This window comes from Phacochoerus africanus, chromosome 14 (genome assembly GCF_016906955.1).
Source record: "Phacochoerus africanus isolate WHEZ1 chromosome 14, ROS_Pafr_v1, whole genome shotgun sequence".
Classification (NCBI taxonomy): domain Eukaryota; kingdom Metazoa; phylum Chordata; class Mammalia; order Artiodactyla; family Suidae; genus Phacochoerus; species Phacochoerus africanus.
This window is the reverse complement of record NC_062557.1, coordinates 42,881,690-42,887,689: the sequence shown is the minus strand read 5'-3', so window position 1 is coordinate 42,887,689 and position 6,000 is coordinate 42,881,690.

Below are 6,000 nucleotides of genomic sequence, written 5' to 3'. Positions count from 1 at the left end.
AGAAGGGATGCCGTGGAGTTCCCATTGTGGCGCAGCGGAAACAAACCCGACAGGGAACGATGAGGTTGCGGGTTTGATCCCTGGCCTCCCTCCGTGGGTTAAGGATCCGGCATTGCCATGAGCTGTGGTGTAGGTCGCAGATGCGGCTTGGATCTGATGTTGCTGTGGCTGTGGTGCAGGCCAACAGCTGTGGCTCTGATTCAACCCCTAGCCTGGGAACCTCCATAGGCCATGGGTGCAGCCCTAAAAAGCAAAAAAAAAAAAAAAAAGATACACTGAGAGAATGTGGGTGACTTGCCAAGGTCACCCAGCCACCCAGGGCAGCCCTGGGATGGAAATCTAAACCCCAGGCTATTTTCTCAACCCTACCTGCTTCCTGCGTGCCAGACGCTACTAGATGCCTGAAAAACAAAATCTCTGCAAAGAACCATTCCATATAGATGTCAAACAGGAAATCGTTCTGCACCTCTGGGGTGCTCAGCTTCCTGCTGACACCCGAAGTTCACAGAGACTTAACCTCAAGGATGCTCTTGCTCTGCTCGGAAAGATCTACAAGGTCTAGAAACCACAGGGGCCCACCTATAACCTAGAGCTGCGTTGTGTGGCATCCTTGGTACTCTGGGCGGTGGGTACCCCCCGAAGGCTGCAGTGGTCAACGATCAGTGTCCCAGAGGTGGCAACTTCATGCCAGCCAAAAAGGCTGGGAAGGGTGTCAACAAGGATGTGGAGAAATGGGAACCCCGTGCGCGGTGGGTGGGTGTGTAAAATGGTGCACCTACTAGGGAAAATACGACTGCTCTTCCCAAATGTCAAGTTAGAAGCTCTATGAGATGCAGCAATTTCCACTTCTGGGTATACATCCCAAGAACTGGTCTCCTAGAGGTACTTGTATATGCACGTGCATAGCAGCACAGCTCACAATGGCTAGAATGTGGAAACAACCCAAATGTCCATCAACGGATGAATGGATAAACAAAACGTGGTACATCCACCCAGTGGAGTATTCTCCAGCCTTACAAAGGAAGAGAATTCTGGCAGGTTGCAATACGAATGAAGAAGACAATTGAAGACATTGCATGAAATGAAATAAGCCAGACACCAAAAGACAAATATCACATGGTTCCACTTATGCGAAGGCATATATACAGAGTAGCCAAACTCGTAGTGACCGAAAGGAGATGGTTGCCAAGGGCTGTGGTCATCAGGAAATGGGTAGTTGTCTAATGGATACAAGTCTCAGATTAGCAAGATGCAGACGTTCTGGACCTTCACCTATGACAATGTCGGTGTTCTTAACACGAGTGAACTGCAGACCCGAGAAGGGTTAAGATGGTCAATTTCATGTTCTGTGTATTTTACCACAATTTTCTTTGCAAATCAAAGTGGGGGTTGGAGAGAGAGGGAGAGTAGCAGGAAGGGAGAAGGGAGGAAGGAAAGAAGGGAGGAGGAAGCCAAGGGGTGCCCATCCCAGTTGGGAAAACTCCTCCAGTGCTAACTGGGACCAGGTTCCTTTCCTCGCCCCTTCCCCCACCCCCAGCTCAGCTCTACCCCTCAGGGCGGTTCATTTTCAGGCTTGATTCTCAAGCTCAGGCTGCTGCAACCACATCCTTCCAGATTGAGAGCCAGCCAAAAAGAACAACTATCAGTGTCCCAGCAGCGGTCCTGAGATTCACTCTGGTTGGGCTGGCTTAGGTCACCTGCCCGCCCTCGAGGCAATCAGGGGGCACAGAGGCTTGCGATACACTGCTCAGCTTTGGACTGGATCTCAGGTTCTACTCCAAGGCTGGGAGCAGAGCTGACTCCACCTGGAGGTTCATGGACCAAAAGTAGGGCAGAGATGTTCCCCGAGGAAAACTAGGGTCTGGCTACCACAGAGACAGTTTGGATGGAAATGGAGGCAGAGCTTCCAGGACTCAGTAACTATTCCATCGCTAGAGAATTCGAGGTTCAGAATGGTTCCATGACTTGCCCAAGATCATGCAACAGGAAGAACTGGACTGAGAGTTCAAATTTGGATCGGCTCACATCCGATGATGTAAACTCCGTGTGTCTTAGAAAATAAGAGAACTAAAGCAAAGAGGTGGGCTGGGTGGTGGCAATGACGAAGGTATTCTTGATAGGATGTATGTAGCGTATGGAGAGTTTGACAAGTCAGGAAGAGGAGGTCAAGTTTAGTGAAGAAGGAAATGGGAGACTGTGGCAGGTTTTAGCAGCAAGAGAAACAGGATGGAAGCTGAGAGCGCTCAAGGCAGCAGGTGTGTGGGGGGCGGGGGGGAAGAGAAGGGCCTGGAGTCACCAGTTCAGATGGACACTCCGCCACACCTTGGGGACACGTTCGACAAATGGCCCCTGCGTGGCATACCCACCCCCTACCCCCACTGCCTGGCTCCAGCCGGTCCTTTGAGAGGCTGAGTACCCTTCCCCCGGGCAACGCTGTGGCTTTGGCAGCCACTTTGGAAACTGCAAGTTTTAAATGAATTTCCACCCCAGAGGAAGTTGAGAAGCCGGCATGTTCCACCAGCCACTTCTGAGCTCCCAGCATTTCTCCTGCCCCTTCAGTTAAAAGGATCAAACACTCTTTCACAATGGAAGGAGGTGGCAGGGCGGGGGGAGGCAGAAGGGGAGCAAAGAGGGAAAAAAAGAGCAAGCAAGAGAACCTCATTTGATCTCATTTGATCTTAATCAGACAAAGTTTATGTCTGAATTATACAGTTTGCTCCTCTATGCCGAGAAAACCAATACATCAGGGAAAACAAATCACATGTTATTTATTTACTTCCCTTGAATTTTCTCTGATTGATTCCAAAAGGACTTAGGAGGCTCCCAAGACTAAACACAATGGTAACTATGATCATTAGGGACCAAAAAAAAAGGCACAAAGACCATGAAGGTAGCAGAGAGATGACATATCAGCAGGCGCCAAGAGGACACCAATTTATCATTTGCATCCTCAAGATGGCCCCATGTGGAAAAAAATGAGTTGTGTCTTCTGATGACAGAAAGCATTCAAGTGCATCTGTGGCCACAGACTTTTTTCTGGGACTACACTCAAGCGAAAATATATCGCATGGGACTGACAAATTATGTTTGAGGTACAGAGAATAACAAGGGCAGTAAACCCAAAGGACTTTCGAAGGAGGCATTGTCTGGAATGGCAGTTGAATGTTCTACATGGCATTTTTACGGCCAAAAAATAAGCATACTGTTTGGCTGAATCATGTGTTCTTTGAGTAGGAAGATGTCCATCTCATGCCAGGCCTGGAAGAGTTAACTGCAGCAGGATGGGCAGCCTGGAAGGTGCTGAGAGGTGGAACTTGCTGACTTGGAAACAGACCTGCAGACCCAACTGGCGTGGAAAGGACCACAGCCAAGGACCCACCGGTTCCTGGCCCTTTAAGCAGCCTGACCCAGTCACGCCTCCCATCTCTAGAGGTCAAGCACCTCTTCCTCTCCACCCCTGAATCTTTGCCTGCTGTCTCCTGACTTTAAGAGCCCGGCATCACCTTACGTCTTCAGCTCCAACCCTGAAGTGCCACCTCCAATTAGAATGACGATTTATGGGCAGCCTCCCCACATCCGCTCCCTCCTTCTTCCACTTCGGTGCCACTGAGTATCTTTTGAGAGCATCTTACTCCATTTTTAGCCATGTGGTTTGGGTGGGATGGACACTACCTCCAATTCTAGGGTTGAATTCTGTGTCCCAAACCCCAACCCCATTTTCCAGTGCATCCCATTTCCCTGCCCTGGTGGCAGCTTTTAGGGAAGGACAGTGACCCACATCGGGCCAGTCAGGGCTAACAAAGCTCAGTTTGGGACTTTTGATTTTTCTCTTTCTCCTTTGGAAAAAAACGAGGGAAGGATGTAGCCCCCAGGGCTGCTGGCAGCCATCCTGTGACACGAGGGGAGAGCAGGCTTAAGAAACCAACCCAACTGTAAGATGGGAAGGACTGAACTAAAGTGACACCATTTGAACCCAAGCAATGAGCCATCCTGAAAGCCAGCCTTCCCCCTGGGCTTCCCAATCAGGCACCTTGTTCAAACCAGTTTAAGTCCTAACAGAAACACCATCTTCGACCCCTCCGAGTGAGGACTCCCTCATGCTCCCCTCCATCAGGACCTTGGCCCTTTCATACAGATACTGCCTAGCCCACTCCTCTCAGCCTTTGGGATTGCCTATTGTCTGAGGTTGGACCCTCCTGCTCCAAATTCCACTCTTGATGGTGCTGGTGGAACCAGCTCTGGCCCTCCAAGGACATTTGGGAATAATTCAAACACCAGCTGTAGATGAGAAGAGAAAGTTGGATCAAGGGGCAAAATGCAGCAGCCACCTGATCCACGCCAGCCTTTGGCGTCTTGGGTCCCCTGCTCTCAGGAGCTTTGCCAGCCAGTCTGAGCGATGTCTTGAGGAGGTGGCCCTTGGGATGCCTGTCAACAGATAGAGAAGCTCCACAGCACCAGACTGGTATATGGGGAGAGGACTCCCAACTAGGAGAAGCACTGGCAGAAGCAAGCAAGTCTCCCGACTTAGAGAGATGCAGGCCAATTATTCAGCAAGGAATTCAGGCAAGAAAGTGTCCAAATACCAGAACAAGGGACCATTTCAGCCTTCGTATCAGAAACAAGGCAGAAGGCCAATTACATCAGTGAGGCCAAGATCAGAGCCAGTTTGGATGCCAAGCTGACCTGACTCTGGATCCTTAAAGACACCCAGACAGAGTACAGGTCACTGGGTCTGCAGCTGAGGGTCCAAGGTCCTGAACTAGCCACCATTCCACCCAATGCCGGAAAGCATTTAAGGCAGAGAGTATCTCCTACTCCAAATCCACCTTCTCTTCTTCCTAGATGTTTACCTAAAAGCTTAGGTCAAAATGGCCATGTGCCCAACACTGTCAAAAGAAAAAAAGTGCTTTTCCCCATCTTCCCTCTTCTTCCTGTTTGGAATGCTGGTGCAAGTATGAAATGCCTGGAGCTATGGCAGCTATCTTGCAATCCTGAGGAAAAGCCAGTAGAATCAAAAACACGGCCTAGAACGTGGTAACACTGAGCTATTAAATCAATCCTGGGACCACCTTCTTGGGGACTTTTTGTTCTCTGAGGGAACTACATCTCTCAATTGTTTAAGCCAGTGGTTCTCAAACTGTCTCCAAGACAGCAACATCAGCACCATGTGAGAATGTGTTCGAAATGCACATTCTCAGGCCCCACCTCTGATCTTCAAGAAACTGAAATTCTACAGGTGGGCCCTACAATCTGAGTTTTCCAAGCCCCTGGGTGACTCAGACGTGTGCTAAGGTCTGAGAACCACTGGCTTAAACCACTGTTTAACAGACTTTTCTGTGAGGTGCAGCCAAAAGCATTTATAAATTACACATTCTTCCCCAGCATTCCTGAACTGTTTATGGGATATCAGGAGGCTGCGGGCAAAGTGGGGGAGCTGACGTTCAGAAAACCAAAAGAGAAAGTTTCAAAGAGGAAATGGAACTCACCAAGGAAAGATAAATAAAAATTAAGCACTTCTAGCCATCAGAATAATCATAAATAGAATTAACAGACAAAAGAAAACACTGGGGGAAATAATTGCACCAACAAGGACAGCACTTCAGATCCTTTGTCAAAAAGTCACGCAAAAACAAGAGAAACAATAAGATCCCAAAGAAAAAGACAAGGATTACGTCCCCAAAATTTACAGAATGGGAAACACACATAGATGAATTAAGAGGAAAAATGCTCACTCTATTAGTAATCAAAGCAAATGTGCATTAGAATGAGCTATTCTCACCTTTTCGATTGGCAAAGATTGAGTAAAAGAAACTTCTCGAAGCAGTGAGAGTTGAGCAGGATGGACACGTTCCTGCAGTGGGGGTGTTTAAATTGGAACTGCCACCATTCTGGAAAGTAACCAGGCCACATTCGTCAAGAGATGGTTCAGCCCTCATACTGTCTGAATCTGGAATTCAACATCCCTTTATCTAGTCCAGGGGTCAACAAAGGCCTGTTTTT